Below are 19262 nucleotides of genomic sequence, written 5' to 3' on the forward strand. Positions count from 1 at the left end.
CCCCATATTCAATTTATATCACGAGAACCGTCCGAATTCCTCCAAAATACCCAGAATTCCCCCCAAAACCTTCCAAAGGGTTTGATATGTAGAGCAACAGATATTCCGCATACAATGAGACCCTATGCTTCCCCTCCCCCCGTACTATCCACTGCCAGTCCCTTGACACTCTCAGCACCATTGACAGTGGTACTAAAGCCAAGGCAAAGAGCAGTGGGGAGAGCGGATATCCCTGCCTTGTCCCCCAATGCAGCCTGAAATATTCCACACTCGCTACCCGTGCCCTGTACAACAGCAGGACCCAATACACAAAACCCTGCCCAAACCCAGACCGTCCCAGCACCTCCCACAGATAGTCCCATTCCACCCGGTTGAAGGCCTTCTCCTCGCCCATGGTGACCACCACCTCCACACTTCATCCCTCCGGGGGCATCATTGTAACATTTAACAGCTGCCTAACGTTAGACGACAATTGCCTCCCCTCAACAAACTCTGTCTGGTCCTCGCCCATCACCCCCGGCACACTGAGTCTTCAATCCTTGAAGCCAAAATCTTGGCCAGCAACTTAGCGTCCACATTTAACAATGAAATTGGTCTATAGGACCCACACTGCTTATCCCTTTTTAAAATGAAGGAGATTGAGGCCTGCGACAGCATCGGAAGTGGGGTGCATCCCCTGCTCCCTCGCCTCATTAAACGCCCTTACCAGCAGGGGCCCCAGGTCCCCCTAAAACGTTTACAGAATTCCACTGGGAACCATATAGGTCTGGGGCCTTCCCCGCCTGCTTCATCCCCATACCCTCCACAATCTCCACCAGCCCAATAGGGGCACCCAATCCCTCACTAGGTCCTCCTCCACCCTAGGGAACTCCAACCCCTCCAAGAAATGCCTCATTCCCTCCATCCCGGCTGGGGTTTCCGACTCATGCAACCCCTTATAAAAATCCCCAAACACCACATTCACCCCCACCGGGTCTAAGATCGTATTCCCTCCCCTATCCTTCACCTTTCCTATCTCCCTCGCTGCCTCCTGCTTCCTCAATTGATGTGCCAACATCCTACTCGCCTTTTCCCCTTTTTCATAGACCACTCCTTTAGCTCTCCTGAACTGCCCCACCGCATTATCTGTGGGTATCAGCCCAAACTCCATCTGGAGCTTCTGCTGTCCGCTCAACAATCCCGCCTCCCGATCTCCGAAAACCTATTATCCACCTGCAAAATCTCATCCACCAGCCTCGCCATCTCGGCCCTCTCCGTCTTGTCTCTGTGCGCCCATATGGAAATAAACTCCCTCCTTACTACTGCCGCCAGTGTCTCCCACAACGTGGGGGCTGAAACCTAACCCGAGCCATTCAGCTCACACACATCCAACCTCCATTGCGGGCAATGCCCCCCCCCCCCCCCCACGGCCGAGTGACCATGCAAGCCCACCCAATTCAGCGCATAGTCCGAAATCACAATTGCCGAATACTCCGCACCAACCCCACATCCTGTCCAACACAAAACATTTGACCCAGGAGTACACTCCATGCACATGGGAGAAAAATGAGAATTCCTTCGTCCTCAGCCTACCAAACCTCCACGGGTCCCCCCATATGTTTCATGAATCCCCTAGGTTCCCTCACCACCACCGACACTCTCCCTGACCTCGGGCTCGACCGATCCAATTTTGGCTCCAGAACTGTGTTTAAACCCCCCCGCCATTGTCAACCGGTGCGATTCCAGGTCCGGGATCTTCCCCAGCACCCGCCTCATAAACTCTACATCATCCCAGTTTGGGGCATAAACACCACCGGCACCCCCTCATATTTTCCACTCACCAGAACGAACCTCCCCCCCGGAGTCTGCTACTATGTTCCCCACTCAAAAGCTACCCGTTTATTTATCAAGACTGTTAACACCCTCATCTCCAAATCCAATCCTGAGTGAAATACCTGCCCTACCCACCCTTTCCTGAGCCTAGTTCGGTCCTCAATCTTCAGGTGAGTTTCCTGTAAGAATGCCTTTAGGTTTCTCAGATGCGCAAACACACGAGCTCTCTTCACTGGCCCATTCAGCCCTCTCATGCTCCATGTGATCAGCCTGGTTGGGGGACACCCGCCTCCCCCACCCCCAACACTCTAACCACCTGCTCACCCCCACTGGCGAATTTTAGAACATTAAAACTGTCATGTGAGAGTACCTTTAAGAAATGGGTGTTTATAAATGAGTGTGTATATCAGTACCCGTAGTGAGAGTACCCTTAAGAAATGGGTGTTTATTACTGCAGTGATGTCAAAGAGTGGGTGGAGCTGGGCTGTCTGTCAGCTTTTTACTTTAGTTTTAGGCTGTTTGCTGCAGGGTGTGTTTTAGTTTCATTTTCAGAGCTGGATAGCTGCTCTCGCAGCCAGAAGGTGTATTAGAGTCTCCGTCTGTAATCTAAAGACTGTAAATCGATCCTTTGGTGATTTAAAACTAATAACTGCTTGCAGTAGTGACTTTAACCTGATATGCTTCTGTTTAAAGGTTTTTTTTTCTGGATGTTGTTTGGGAAGTTATTAAGGATTACTCAGTGTTGTATTCTTTGGGGTTGAATTTGAATTGATGGTTGCTAAGATGTACACTGTATGTTTTAAAAAGGAGAACTTGAGTTTGTAGAATAAACATTGTTTTGCTTTAAAAAATACTTTTCCATTTCTGCTGTACCACACCTGTAGAGTGGGCCGTGTGCTCCCCATACCACAATATATTAAAAGTTGTGGGTCAGGTAAACTCCATGATACACTTTGTGGTTCTCTAAACCATGGCCCATAACAAATTGGGGGCTCATCCGGGATAAAAGTCTATCTATTGGATTGACTTAGTGAACTTAAAGACAGTGAGGGGTGAGCATGTTGTGGTTGCTTTTCAGGTGTGGTATTTTAGTTTAAGTAGGGAGTGTGTTGTGGACAATGGCTCTTTCAGAGGCTCTGAAGATTTTGGGGATGGAGGTGGTCACACGCAGTACCTTACGGACAGAGACTAAAAGCAGACAGTGAGATTTGGCAAAAAACATTGCAGTTAACATTACCTGACAAAATGCGAAAAGATGAGGTGATTATGGTGGTGGCTAAGCATTTAAACTTGCCTGCGATACAGTTTGTCTCATTGGAAATGGCAAAACTTCAGTTACTAATGAAATAAATGGAACACGAGAAAGCATTAAAGCAGCTTGAATACGAAAGAGAGAGAGAGGAAAAAGAAAGAGTAAGAGAGAGAGAGGAAAAAGAGAATGAAGAAAGGAAAACAGGAAGAATAGCCCCTGGAGAACAAAAGGAAAGAGAAAGGGAGATACAGATCAGGGAAAAAGATAAAGAGAGAGGGTTTGAACTTCAGAAAATGGCCATGAAACATGACAGTCAGTTAAAATTGGCAGACGTATAGGGAAACCTACAGTTGGTTGATAGTGATAAGGATAGTGAGAAAGAGCATCAAAGTCGAAGGCTTAGAGGAATCTATTTAAATATGTCCAAGCATTGCCAAGGTTGGCGAGAAGGAGGTGGAAGCCTTTTTCATTTCATTTGAGAACAATGAAATGGCCACAGGACATGTGGGTATTACTGATTCAAATAAAGCTGGTAGGTAGGGCTAATGAAGTGATTGCATCACTACCAGAGGAGGTATCTGGGTCATATGAGGAGGTGAAAAAATCTTAGGTGCATATGAACTAGTGCCTGAAGCTTATGGACAAAGGTTTAGAAATTTAAGGAAAGAATTTGGTCAAACATACATGGAGTTTGAAAGGATCAAAGAGTAATTTTGATAGGTGGATAAGGGCTTTGAAAATAGACCAAACGTATGAAGCTCTCAGAGAAATTATACTTTTGGAGGAGTTTAAAAGTTCAATTCCTGATGTAGTGAGAACTCATGTGGAAGAGCAGAGGGTTAAAACTGCAAGATTAGCAGCAGAAATGGCCGATGATTATGAATTAGTTCATAAATCAAAGCTTGGTTTCCGACATCAGTTTCAGCCGGTGATGGATAGAAACTGGCGACATGAGAAATACTCAAGTGGTAAAGGTAAAGGTGATCTGATGGGAGATAATAAGGAGAGTGTACCTCAGATTAAAAAAGAAATCCATGAGGGTGGAAAAGAAGTGAAAAATTTCAAATGTTTTCACTGTAATAAACTCGGCCATGTAAAGTCAGTGTTGGTGGTTGAAGAAAAGCACTGGGGACTTCCGGGTGCGGCGATGGCCAGCTGAGTCGCACGTTTCGGCAGCTCCCTGTGAAACGGACTTTTGGGCTCTTGATAGGAGCCCCAACGGCAATTTTGACGGCTAAAAACACTGTGCGGTAAACCAGAAGGGAATCCCCCCTGGATACGGATGGAAAAAGGAGGAGAGAGTGGCCAGATTGCAGTGGATCCTTTAGAACAGCGGCAAGGAAGGCAAGCAAAAACCAAGATGGCGTCGGAAGGTGGCAGTTTAACATGGGGCCCTGAACAACAAGAGTTCTTGAAATGCTGTGTGGAAGAGATAAAAAAGGAAATGAAGAAAGAGCTGTTGGCCCCGATACTACAGGCGATCGAAGGGCTAAAGGAGGAACAAAAGACCCAGGAGCGGGAGCTTCGGGTCTTGAAGGCAAAGGCAGCCGAGAATGAGGACGATATACAGGGCCTGGTGGTGAAGACGGAGACGCAGGAGGCACATCAGAAACGATGTGTGGAAAGGTTGGAGGCACTGGAAAACAACGCAAGGAGGAACAACCTGAGGATTCTTGGTCTTCCTGAAGGTGTGGAGGGAGCGGACGTCGGGGCATATGTGAGCACGATGCTGCACTCGTTAATGGGAGCGGAGGCCCCGGCGGGTCCGTTGGAGGTGGAGGGAGCATACCGAGTGATGGCGCGAGGACCGAGAGCAGGAGAAATTCCCAGAGCCATAGTGGTGAGATTCCTCCATTTTAAGGATAGAGAAATGGTCCTTAGATGGGCGAAGAAAACTCGGAGCAGTAAATGGGAGAACGCGGTGATCCGCGTTTATCAAGACTGGAGTGCGGAGGTGGCGAGAAGGAGGGCGAGCTTTAATCGGGCCAAGGCGGTGCTTCATAAAAAGAAGATAAAATTTGGAATGCTGCAACCGGCAAGACTGTGGGTCACATATCGAGGGAGGCACCACTACTTTGAGACGGCGGATGAAGCGTGGACTTTTATTGTGGAAGAAAAACTGGAATGAGCGGTTTATTAAAAAGAACGTTCGAACAAAGTGGTGGGGCGAATGTGGGGGGCAAAGAGGGGTTTTATGTACTAATCCTGCGATGTGGTAACTTTTCTCTCTCCCACAGGTGGTGATGGGGGGAGGAGGGGAGGTGGAGGAGATGGGGCGTTGGCCATTGGGGGCGGAGCCAAGGGAGAAGCGCGGGCTTGGTTCCCGCGCTATGATAATCATGGCGGGAATAGAGAAGCAGGAAGGAGGGGGCGTCGCACGGTGCGAGCCGAGGTCACGGGGGGAAGCCGAGGTCAGCCAGAGTTTGCTGACTTCTGGGAGCAACATGGGGGGAGTAATTACGCTAGCGGGGGATCTTGCGGGGGGGGGGGGGTGGGAGGGGGGAATTACTGGGTTGCTGCTGCTGGGGAGAGGGGGGAGCTGGTATGGGAGAGGATGGGCGGGGGGGCACCGCCTGGGGGAGATACAGCTGCGTGGGAACTGGGTGAGGAGCTGGAAAAAGGTGATGGCTAATCGACAAGGGGGGGGGGGTAGGAAGCCCCCCAACTCGGCTGATCACGTGGAACGTGAGAGGGCTGAACGGGCCGATAAAGAGGGCACGGGTACTCGCACACCTTAAGAAACTTAAGGCAGATGTGGTTATGTTACAGGAAACGCACCTGAAACTGATAGACCAAGTTAGGCTACGCAAAGGATGGGTGGGGCAGGTGTTCCATTCGGGGCTAGATGCGAAAAACAGGGGGGTGGCTATATTAGTGGGGAAGCGGGTAATGTTCGAGGCAAAGACTATAGTGGCGGACAACGGGGGCAGATACGTGATGGTGAGTGGCAAACTACAGGGGGAGACGGTGGTTTTGGTAAACGTATATGCCCCGAACTGGGATGATGCCAATTTTATGAGGCGGATGCTAGGACGCATTCCGGACCTAGAGATGGGAAAGCTGATAATGGGGGGAGATTTTAATACGGTGTTGGAACCAGGGCTGGACAGGTCGAAGTCCAGGACTGGAGGGAGGCTGGCAGCAGCCAAGGTACTTAAAGATTTTATGGAGCAGATGGGAGGTGTAGACCCGTGGAGATTTAGCAGACCTAGGAGTAAGGAGTTCTCGTTTTTCTCCTATGTCCATAAAGTCTACTCGCGAATAGACTTTTTTGTGCTGGGTAGGGCATTGATCCCGAAGGTGAGGGGAACGGAGTATACGGCTATAGCCATTTCGGATCACGCTCCACACTGGGTGGACTTGGAGATAGGGGAGGAAACAGGAGGGCGCCCACCCTGGAGAATGGACATGGGACTAATGGCAGATGAGGGGGTGTGTCTAAGGGTGAGGGGGTGCATTGAAAAGTACTTGGAACTCAATGATAATGGGGAGGTCCAGGTGGGAGTGGTCTGGGAGGCGTTGAAGGCGGTGGTTAGAGGGGAGCTGATATCAATAAGGGCACATAAAGGGAAGCAGGAGAGTAAGGAACGGGAGCGGTTGCTGCAAGAAATTTTGAGGGTGGACAGACAATATGCGGAAGCACCGGAGGAGGGACTGTACAGGGAAAGGCAAAGGCTACATGTAGAATTTGACTTGCTGACTACAGGCACTGCAGAGGCACAATGGAGGAAGGCACAGGGTGTACAGTACGAATATGGGGAGAAGGCGAGCAGGTTGCTGGCACACCAATTGAGGAAAAGGGGAGCAGCGAGGGAAATAGGGGGAGTGAGGGATGAGGAAGGAGAGATGGAGCGGGGAGCGGAGAGAGTGAATGGAGTGTTCAAGACATTTTATAAAAAATTATATGAAGCTCAACCCCCGGATGGGAGGGAGAGAATGATGGGCTTCTTGGATCGGCTGGAATTTCCCAAGGTGGAAGAGCAGGAAAGGGTGGGACTGGGAGCACAGATCGAGGTAGAAGAAGTGGTGAAAGGAATTAGGAGCATGCAGGCGGGAAAGGCCCCGGGACCGGATGGATTCCCAGTCGAATTCTATAGAAAATATGTGGACTTGCTCGCCCCGGTACTGACGAGGACCTTTAATGAGGCAAAGGAAAGGGGACAACTGCCCCCGACTATGTCTGAAGCAACGATATTGCTTCTCTTAAAGAAGGAAAAGGACCCGCTACAATGCGGGTCCTATAGACCTATTTCCCTCCTAAATGTAGATGCCAAGGTCCTGGCCAAGGTAATGGCAATGAGAATAGAGGAATGTGTCCCGGGGGTGGTCCACGAGGACCAAACTGGGTTTGTGAAGGGGAAACAGCTGAACACGAATATACGGAGGTTGTTAGGGGTAATGATGATGGCCCCACCAGAGGGAGAAACGGAGATAGTAGTGGCGATGGATGCCGAGAAAGCATTTGATAGAGTGGAGTGGGATTATTTGTGGGAGGTGTTGAGGAGATTTGGTTTTGGAGAGGGGTATGTTAGATGGGTGCAGCTGTTGTATAGGGCCCCAGTGGCGAGCGTGGTCACGAATGGACGGGGATCTGCATATTTTCGGCTCCATAGAGGGACAAGGCAGGGATGCCCTCTGTCCCCATTATTGTTTGCACTGGCGATTGAGCCCCTGGCGATAGCGTTGAGGGGTTCCAAGAAGTGGAGGGGAGTACTTAGGGGAGGAGAAGAGCACCGGGTATCTTTGTATGCGGACGATTTGCTACTATACGTGGCGGACCCGGCGGAGGGGATGCCAGAAATAATGCGGATACTTGGGGAGTTTGGGGATTTTTCAGGGTATAAATTGAACATGGGGAAAAGTGAGTTGTTTGTGGTGCATCCAGGGGAGCAGAGTAGAGAAATAGAGGACCTACTGTTGAGGAAGGTAACAAGGGACTTTCGTTACCTGGGGATCCAGATAGCTAAGAATTGGGGCACATTGCATAGGTTAAATTTAACGCGGTTGGTAGAACAGATGGAGGAGGATTTCAAGAGATGGGATATGGTATCCCTGTCAATGACAGGGAGGGTGCAGGCGGTTAAGATGGTGGTCCTCCCGAGATTCCTCTTTGTGTTTCAGTGCCTCCCGGTGGTGATCACGAAGGCTTTTTTTAAAAGGATTGAAAAGAGCATCATGGGTTTTGTGTGGGCCGGGAAGACCCCGAGAGTGAGGAAGGGATTCTTACAGCGTAGCAGGGATAGGGGGGGCTGGCACTACCGAGCCTAAGTGAGTATTATTGGGCCGCTAATATTTCAATGGTGAGTAAGTGGATGGGAGAGGAGGAGGGAGCGGCATGGAAGAGATTAGAGAGGGCGTCCTGTAGGGGGACTAGCCTACAGGCTATGGTGACAGCCCCATTGCCGTTCTCACCGAGGAACTACACCACAAGCCCGGTGGTGGTGGCTACACTGAAGATTTGGGGACAGTGGAGACGGCAAAGGGGAAAGACTGGAGCCTTGGGGGGGTCCCCGATAAGAAACAACCATAGGTTTGCCCCGGGGGGAATGGATGGGGGATATGGAATGTGGCAAAGAGCAGGAATAACGCAACTGAAAGATCTGTTTGTGGATGGGAAGTTCGCGAGTCTGGGAGCCCTGACCGAGAAATATGGGTTGCCCCAAGGGAATGCATTCAGGTATATGCAACTGAGGGCTTTTGCGAGGCAACAGGTGAGGGAATTCCCGCAGCTCCCGACACAAGAGGTGCAGGACAGAGTGATCTCAAAGACATGGGTGGGGGATGGTAAGGTGTCAGATATATATAGGGAAATGAGGGACGAAGGGGAGACTATGGTAGATGAACTAAAAGGGAAATGGGAAGAAGAGCTGGGGAGGAGATCGAGGAGGGGCTGTGGGCAGATGCCCTAAGCAGGGTAAACTCGTCGTCCTCGTGTGCCAGGCTAAGCCTGATTCAGTTTAAGGTATTACACAGGGCACATATGACTGGAGCACGGCTCAGTAAATTTTTTGGGGTGGAGGATAGGTGTGCGAGGTGCTCGAGAAGCCCAGCGAATCATACCCATATGTTTTGGTCATGCCCGGCACTACAGGGGTTTTGGATGGGGGTGACAAAGGTGCTTTCAAAAGTAGTAGGAGTCCGGGTCGAACCAAGCTGGGGGTTGGCTATATTTGGGGTTGCACAAGAGCCGGGAGTGCATGAGGCGAGAGAGGCCGATGTTTTGGCCTTTGCGTCCCTAGTAGCCCGGCGCAGGATATTGCTAATGTGGAAAGAAGCCAAGCCCCCGGGGGTGGAGACCTGGATAAATGACATGGCGGGGTTTATAAAGCTAGAGCGGATTAAGTTCGTCCTAAGGGGGTCGGCTCAAGGGTTCACCAGGCGGTGGCAACCGTTCGTCGAATACCTCGCAGAAAGATAGACGGAATGGGAAAAAGAAGGCAGCAGCAGCAGCCCAGGATCGGGGGGGGGGGGGGGGGGGGGGGGGGGGAGGGGTGGGGGGGGGGGTAGGAGGAACCAGAAGGACTCTCAGGGTTGTTAATATATACTGTATAGTATGTATAGGTCGTTGCTACAGATAATTATATATTGGACTGTTAAATTATATTTTTGGAGAGTGTTACTTGTGACAAGGCAGTTGCCAATTAGGGCTAGTTTTCATTTTTGTTATTTATTATTTATTCATTTTTTGTTTATAAAATAGGTCATTGTTATTTGTGTTGTTATAATATTGTGTAAAGGATGCACAATGTACTGTGTTGGTTGACCAAAAATTTTCAATAAAATATTTAATAAAAAAAAAAGAAGAAAAGCACTGGGAAGGCTGATGTGGTAAAACAGGATAAGACAGTGGGGTTTGTTAAAGTGGTAAAGGAAAGCCCAAGTGAAGCGAAGGAGGTGCAAAAGATTCTAGAGCCTGATCAAGAGGTGATTGATTAGAAGGTGCCAGATCTCTTTAAAGAATTTAAAGTCCAGTGAAGAGTGGTGAAGTGGTCGTAAGAGTAATAGAGAAACTATCTTGTCCAGGAATACAGTTTATCTTGGATAATAAGATAGCTGGATCCCAGGTGGGAGCGATGCCTACTGTGGTTGAAAAGCCAGTGGAAAATCAGACAACTGAAGTGTTGAAGCACGAGTATCCTGGGATTTTTCTGGATTGTGTAGTAACAAGGTCACAAAGTCACAGGTTAAGACAAGAGGATAAATCAAAGAGTGAAGATGAAGTGGAAGTGCAATTATCAGAAAGGATTTTTATCAGATGGTTGAAAAAGAACAAGAACAGGTGGTGGATGAGGCGGATATTTTTAGTTCAGGAGAATTGGTGGAGTTATAACAAAAAGATATAGAAATAAAACAGATGTATCAGAAAGCATACACAGAAGAGGAATCTGAGTGTATACCAGAGTGTTATTACCGTAAAAGTGATGACTTGATGAGAAATATATGCAGGCGGATGAAAAGTGGGCAGAAGTTCATCAAGTAGTATTGCCGGTATGGGAAAGAAAGGAGGTGTTGTGAGTTGCACATGAGGTACCAGTGGGAGGTCATTTGGGAATAAGGAAAACTCAAGTTAAAATCCAGAAACATTTTTATTGGCCTGGACTACATAAAGATGTAGTTAAATTTTGTCAGTCATGTCACATATGTCAAGTAATAGGGAAACCTCAAGCAGTGGCAAAACCAATGCGCTTAATACCCATTCCAGCATTTGATTGTGTAGGACCACTTCCAAAACCAAAAAGTGGCAATCAATATCTTTTGACTATAATGAATGTGTCTACTAGGTTTCCAGAGGCCATTCCAGTATGTAATATTACAGCTAAAAAGATTGTGGAGGAGTTACTTAAATTCTTTACGAGATATGGACTACCCACAGAAATACAAACGGATCAAGGATCAAATTTTACCTCAAGGTTATTCAAAGAGGTTATGGATAGCTTAGGAATAAAACAATTTAAATCAACTGCATACCATCCAGAATCGCAGGGAGCATTAGAAAGGTGGCATCAGACATTAAAGATAATGTTGAGGGCTTATTGTCACGATTATCCAGAGGATTGGGATAAAGGAATTCCATTCGTACTGTTTGCAATTAGGGATGCACCTAATGAGTCAACCAAATTTAATCCTTTTGAACTAATTTTTGGTCATGAGGTAAGAGCACCACTTAAATTGATTAAAGAAAAATAGGTGAGTGAGAAATCGGAAAGTACATTATTGGATTATGTGTCAAATTTTAGGGAATGATTAAACGGAGCAGGTGAATTGGCTAGACAACATTTAAAAGTTGCACAAAATGTGATGAAATGGGTAGCGGACAAGAAATCCAAAGTTCGTAGTTTTGCCAGTGGAGATAAAGTTTTAGTATTGTTACAGTGGTAGGTGAGCCTTTAAAAGCTAGGTTTTGTGGACCGTATCAGATTGAAAGGAAATTAAGTGAGGTGAATTATGTGATAAAAACACCAGATAGAAGGTAGACTCACCGAGTGTGTCATGTGATATGCTTAAAATGTACTTTGAAAGGGAAGGAGAGAAAAAGGAGGTGATTTTAATGATTCTAACTCAAAGTGACGAACCAAATCCAGATGACAGTGAATTTGACCTGCCTCAAATTAAATTGGAAAACGAGGATGTTCTTAAGACTTTGGGATAAATTGTTGAGTTACCTTCCGGAGGAAAAATGGACTGACCTGAAAGAGTTATTGATATCATGTGGGCAAGTTTGCAGAGATGAATTGGGAAGTACTAAAATGGCTATACATTAAAAAAAAAAAATTTTTTTTTAGAGTACCCAATTATTTCTTTTCCAATTTTAGGGGCAATTTAGTGTGCCCAATCCACCTCGCCTACACATCTTTAGGTTGTGGGGGCGAAACCCATGCAAAAAAGGGGAGAATATGCAAACTCCACACGGACAGTGACCCAGAGCCCGTATCGAACCTGGGACCTCGGTGCCGTGAGGCAGCAGGGCTAACCCACTACGCCACCGTTCTGCCCTTAAAATGGCTATACATGATGTAGATATGTTCCAATCAAACAAAATCCATACAGACTTAACCCGTTAAAATTGGCACAGGTTAACAAAGAGATTGAGAGTATGCTTAAAAATTGCATAATTGAAGTGGGTTGCAGCAATGGAGCTCACCCATAGTGATGGTACCAAAACCAGATGGTACCCAACGGTTGTGTGTGGACTATAAAAAGGTTAATGCAGTTACAAGAACAGACTTTTGTCCCATCCCACGTTTGGAGGATTGCATTGAGAAAGTGGGACAATCAGTTTTTATTTCCAAACTGGATTTACTTAAAGATTACTGGCAGGTACCTTTATCCGAAAAGGCGAAGGAGATTTCAGCTTTTGTGACTCCAGATGGTATATACCAATTCAAAGTTATGCCATTTGGTATGAAAAACGCCCCAGCCACATTTCAACAGTTAACTAACAAAGTCGTTTCAGGATTACCCAATTGTGCATCAACGATCTGATAATTTTCAGCCAGACATGGAAAGAACATTTAAAACATCTGATGAAGTTATTCGAACGACTTCAGGAGGCGGTTTTGGTGATAAACCTAGCCAAAAGTGAATTTGGAAAAGCCCATGTCACTTTCCTTGGCCATAGAATTGGACAGGGTCGAATCGTCACACGGGATTTGAAACCTAGTTATTGAGGAGTTTCCGATACCCTCAAGACGAAGGGAAATAATGCGATTTCTTGGCATGAGTGGATTTGTTCGAACATTGGTGAAAAGTTTTTGTAGCGTGATTGCTCCACTGACAGACTTGCTCAAGAAGCGTGTGGACAGCGGAGTTTCAACAGGCATTTGACGGCCTGAAAGCTGTGATAACCAATGCTCATGTGTTGGAGAATTACAAGGGACACTGTGATCAGATTGAACTAAAGTATCTTACTTTAAAGAGAAATGCCGTGGCGTAGAGAAATGGACGGGTCGTTTCAGGATTACCCAATTGTGCGGTATACATCGAAGACCTGATAATTTTCTTGTTCAAAGAGACTGTCAATGAAGAAGGATTTCAGTTGGAGGAAGAAGAACAAAAAAAATGGACTATATTATTATACCTATTTGCGTGTGTTTTTTTTATAACAATAAAGTATATTTACTGTGTGCATTTCTTAAAGGATGGTGAAAAGGTGAAAAATGAAACCATCTTGAAGTTGATGGTTTTTTTTTCTTGGGGGGAGGTGTCATGTGAGAGTACCTTTAAGAAATGGGTGTTTATAAATGGGTGTGTATGTAAGGATCTGTAGAGAGAGTACCTTTAAGAAATGGGTGTTTATTACTGCAGTGATGTCAGAGAGTGGGTGAAGCAGGGCTGCCTGTCAGCTTTTTACTTTAGTTTTAGGCTGTTTGCTGCAGGGTGTGTTTTAGTTTCGTTTTCAGAGCTGGATAGCTGCAGTCACAGCCAGAAGGTGTATTAGAGTCTCCGTCTGTAATCTAAAGACTGTAAATCGACCCTTTGGTGATTTAAAACTAATAACTGCTCTCAGTAGTGACTTTAACCTGATGTGCTTCTGTTTGAAGGGTTTTTTTTTTTTTTTCTGGATGTTGTTTGGGAAATTATTAAGGATTACTTAGTGTTGTATTCTTTGGGGGTTGTATTTGAATTGATGGTTGCTAAGATGTTCACTGTATGTTTTAAAAAGGTTAACTTGAGTTCGTAGAATAAACATTGTTTTGCTTTAAAAAATACTTTTCCATTTTGCTGTACCACACCTGTAGAGTGGGCCGTGTGCTCCCCATACCACAATCTATTAAAAGTTGTGGATCAGGTCAACTCCATGATACACTTTGGGGTTCTCTAAACCCTGGCCCATAACAAAACCAATACATCAACTATCTCACTCGCCACTTTTATGATTTTAGGATTAAGTCCATCAGGACCCGGGGATTTACTAATTTTAAATGGACTCTAAAGTTCAGTACCCAGGACCAACACCTTGTAACACTGAACATTATTTATAAGCAGCCTGTTTAGCAAAGGTGTTTGAGAAATCCATCTGAATACTTGTCTCGACTTTTTTTATTTGCTGCGCTTTATTAGATTTCTGTGGTAACTTGACCAACAAAGGATAGTCGAAACGCGTTGTTAATAAAGTTAATCTTTAATATCCAAAAATAATGCAATTTAAAATATAGTATGGATATGGACTCAAAAGCAGCAAGCTAAACATTGAAATAACAGTAACCAAATAGGATTAGAACTAATGATAGTTAAATATGAATATACACAGGTAACAAGAACCAATGACATCACATCACTCACTGATGACATCATCAATGGATTTAAATAAGATGTATAATAATAACACTCTTTCACATTTCCTTTCAGAATTATTCAATATTCTTTTGAATTTTGCTTCCAGCACAACTGAAATCATAATCTATACTTATTCACCCTGATTTAATTTATCCAACATCATCCTCACCAGTATCTTGTCCTCCACCCTCCATCAAAACTAAGTCCAAATCTTCACTACCCTTCAGCACCTGCGTTCTATTTACCCTGTGACAGAAACACCAAATAAATAGATAGAATGCATAAGTATTTTGGATATTATACCTTAGCTTTGAAGAAATAGATACGGGCTAACAGATAGCCATTCTTACCCAGAAGTCCTCATACACAGAATGGGCAACATTAGGTTTAGAACTATATGTTAGGCTAGATTCTCCAGTCCCCCCAGCCGCATGTTTCTTGGCAATGCACCATTTTCTGATGGCGGGAATCTCTCTTCCCTCTGGTTGTCAATGGGATTTCCTATGGAAACCACCCCACGCTGCCGGAAAACCGGGGGTGTGCTGCCAGCGGGGAAAGAGAATCCCAACGGCAGGAGAATTCTGGTCAATTTAGCGGACCAGTGATCAAGAACTGAGGAGTGTGACAGCAATTACAACTTTCTAGGTATTTGTTGAAATGCTACAAACATTAAACATTATCATGTGGGGTTCATCAACACAAGGACAGAGTCCACACTTTCTGTGGTTCTGCTTTCAAAGGTCATCCGCTAGGTCACTGATCTTCAAAGTTGGGGGTGCGACCCGCGGGTGGCTCGTGGGCATGTGTCGGCAGGGTCGCAGAGCTGTCCGTCGCGGTGCTCCCGATTGCGCAAATTCACAAGCAACAGCAGCAGCAGCCGGCTTTTAACTATGCCGGATGCGAGTGGTCTTTTTACCATATAAAAAATTGCGGCTGCACTGCGCATGCGTGCCCGCTCATCAATGCGCATGTGCAAAACTCGCAGCCGGCATAGTTAAAAGCCGGTGTTGCTAACTTTTGGTTGGCTCTTAATTTGGCTCTATTTAATCATGTTTGCTCAAGAGTCGCCAGGTATCTTTCGACACCGCCACAAGGTTCAGAACCGAATACTGATCAATGACTCGATACACCAGTTAGTAAGTTCAAAAGCAATGCTCATTTATTTACACAGTCAAATCTACTCATGCATAAACTCTACAAACTAAACTACCACTATTACTAAAGCCTATACTTAGCTTTGGGCACCCACTCATTCAGAGGAACAATGGCCATTGCTCGGTTCTGAGGTGCTGGGTTGAGCTGTTACAGGGTAGCAACTAGGAGCGTCTATCTCGTAGCGTGCGTTGACTTGAGACTTACTTGGTCTGGTGCAGCTGCTAGGCAGGCCTCTCTCTTCGGTGAGAGCCAAAGCAAAAGGAGAGCGTTTCTCCCTTGGGGGATACCTTTTATACGGAAAAGGGCTTTGCGCGCTTTTGAGCGGGCCTTGAACTTGGCTTCAACTAATTGGGTCTTTCCCAATCATCTGTATCGATTTTCCTCCAATAGAGGGGTGGTTGCCTGATCGCTGGGCGTGACCTGGTGACTGTCAGTCTGCTTTGTCTTAGCTTCTTGTGGTGCCGGGGAGTCTGCCTTAACATTGTGTAATCTAAATGTTTCCCTTTTGTCCCCGGAGATGGCTCATTAGTATGTAGATCGTTTGGTAGTTTCTGTCCTGTCTGAAAGTTTAAGGTTCTAATCAACAGACAGAGCTTGCACCTGCTTGTTTCTTAGCATTGTCCAATTTTTCCTGCATTCTTTGCGGATGTCCATTTTGTAATCGGGACGTGGCCATCCCAGATGGCTACACACCCTCCTTGTGATCCTTAATGCAAAGCGTGAAGGATCACATTACTATGGCGTCTTCATCCTCTGATCCCCGGGGCACCCATGCTTAGGCTCTACACTGTCCTATCCTATGCAACACAATTTTACCTAAATCATTTAAATTACATTCATTATCATAAAACTCTATGGGGCGCTATGAGATTAATACATGCATTACAGAAAAATAAAAAAAACTGGAACCTCTAACTATTCTCAATAAGCTATCCTCATTCAAACAATCCAAAAATACAAACAATCCAAAAATAATCTATACATCTTAAACTGTACAAAATAGCAGCACACAGATTTCTCTGGCCTGGCAGTCAGACACAGAGGTTTACATCTCTTTATTCCATAGAATACATTAAACAAAATGGATGCTCTTTAATCCGTCCCAATGGGTTCGGGGGTCTGGTCTAATCCAAAAATGGGGGACCTAAATCTGTATACCGGGGTGCGAGAGCAATATGCTCTCTTTCGCCATTTCCTGTCTCTAAACGTTTGCACGACACTGCAAAGTATCGCCAGCACTAAGAGTGCTTCGACTACATATGAGAGTGAGTACCAGGTGATAAACTTATCACACCAGGTCGGGGTGTTGCTAGCTGTCGCTGGGCTAGTTATCTCGGGGTTTCATGTATTACAGGGGGGAGAGTCATTTACGGTTTGTGTGGTAGGGGTCGGGGGGTAGCGTCCGCGTGCAACTGAAGGGATCCCGCTAAGATCCATGTGAACACGAAGGCTGTCTTCATCTTTGTCGGACTTCTTCTTTGTCTTCCTCTGGGGTTCCCGGGTTTCCGAGTTCTGTGAACACAAGCATAATTTCTGTTATTATCTTGCTTCAGATCTCTTATGTCTGTCTGTCTGTCCTTTACTGCCAATTTCCCTTTATAATTGGTCACCATCTGTGACTCCCTCATTTAAAAAAAAACGAATATTTGGACAAGACATCCAAGAAAGAAAATACTGCGGTACTGTGAGCCGTCTCGCAGCCTGTATGAGGATGTAAATAGCAGAGGGAAGCAACCTAAGGATTGCCAAAACCAAACAAAAGAATTTTGAACGTAACGAGCCACACTGGGCCGCGGCGGGTAAGAAATGGGTGGAATCCCCGGGTAGGATGGTGATCAGTGCCGTATGTGCTCTACCCGAGCGTAGCTGACCAGACGGGGGGTCCTCAGGCAGGGCGGAGACCAATGCCGTTTCTCCACTGCCTCAGCAACCGGCAATAACGGGTAAGAATGTGGTCGTCGTGGGGGGCTGCCCCTCGAATTGGGAGAGCAACTATGAGTCGTGTTCTGTCAACAAATTAGTTCCTCTGAACTATTGTCCGGGACAAACTTGTACCTTTAACAAGGTTCTGGTGTGGTCTACAATATATGCAATCGCTGCCAGCTCTGCTGCCTGCGAGCCTAAGTGTCCTGGCAACTTCAAGGATATTTCATCTAGGGCGCGACCCTGCGCGTCCTCTACATATATCCCGCAACCGGTAATTCTCTCTCCGTTTAACACTCTGGAGGAGCCATCCACATATATCTTCAGGGGTGCGCACGTGTCTGTGGGCTGGGGTCTCTGGGATGTACTACCTGTTTTCCTGGGGGGTGTTTTGGGAATAAATGGGCCTGTGTTGTGTTTTGTGGTGATGATCTCACATTCATGAGGGATGCCTGCATACTGTAACTTATCGGCAAGGAAGGTATGGGTTTTGGTTCTCTTTACCGTGATGTCCCGTCCCTGTAAAAGAAGGGTCCAACGGGCTGCGCGGATTTGGCTGACTGTGCCATCTTTAAATCGGCCGTCTAATAATAGCTGTGTCGGGGTGTGTTCTGTGAGGATGTGATGGGGTTGAGTCCTGTAATGTAGGCGAAGTACTGTACTGCTCAAAAAACTGCGAGCAGGTGCCTTTCACAGGCAGAAAATCCTTGCCCTACGGGGTCTAACATGCATGAGGCGTAACTGGTCGTGGCGATCCTGGAGGAGCACGGCCGAAAGGGTTCGGTCAGTGCTTGTACCTCAATAGCGTACGGGGAATGTGGATCTGGGACCTGTAGAGCGGGGGCTGTGCTGAGTGCTCTTTTTAAAGCATCCACGGCATCTGTATGCTGTGGAAGCCATTCCCAAGGTGCCTGCTTCTTGAGAAGTTCGGAAAGGGGCGCTGCTTTAGTGGCAAAACCGTCAATATGGTTTTGGCAGTAACCAACTAGTCCTAAAAATGACCGGAGGGCTGAGGCATTGTGGGGAAGGGGCAATTTGACGATCGAGTCAATTCTCTTGTGCTCGATCTCGTGTTTATCATGTGTGATCACTGTTCCCAAGTAAATCACTTTTTCTTTCAAAATCTGGGCCTTCTTGGGGTTGACTTTACAACCAATTTCTTTTAGGAGTGCTAGGAGCTCGGCGAGAAGCAACATGTGCTCTCCCTTTGTGTCGGTCTGTAGTAGCAAGTCATCTACATACTGGACCAGACAATCGGGGTGGGAAAATTTTGCTAAACCATTTGCCAGCTGTCGGTGGAAAATGGAGGGGGAGTTGTGGAAGCTTTGTGGAAGGCATGTCCACGTGTATTGTTGCCCTTGGAATGTAAAGGCGAATTTGTACTGGCACGCTTTAGCCAATGGAATGGACCAGAAGCCATTACTAATGTCCAAAACTGAAAATTTTACTGACTGGAGTCCCTGTTCGAGCATGGTCTCGGGACTTGTGGCTACGGTGGGGGCTGCTACTGGGGTTACGTTGTTCAGTTTCCAGTAATCAATGGTCAGTCGCCATGATCCATCCAGTTTCTTGACGGGCCAAATCGGTGCGTTGTTTGTGGAGGCTACTGATCTGAGTACGCCTTGATCCAACAAACTCTCTATTACTTTGGAGATTTCTCCCTCTGCTTCCTGGGGAAATCCGTACTGCTTCTGGGGTTTAGGGTCGGGACCTGTAACGTTCGCAAAGCCAGTCAAACTGCCACAGTCGTGCTTGTGCTGTGCAAATGCTGCTTTATGTTCCTGGAGGACTGCCCTAACCTGTTTGTCTGCACTAATGGCTCGAGGGTTGAACCAGAAGTCTC

The sequence above is a fragment of the Scyliorhinus torazame genome, chromosome 25, assembly GCF_047496885.1.
Source record: "Scyliorhinus torazame isolate Kashiwa2021f chromosome 25, sScyTor2.1, whole genome shotgun sequence".
Classification (NCBI taxonomy): Eukaryota; Metazoa; Chordata; class Chondrichthyes; order Carcharhiniformes; family Scyliorhinidae; genus Scyliorhinus; species Scyliorhinus torazame.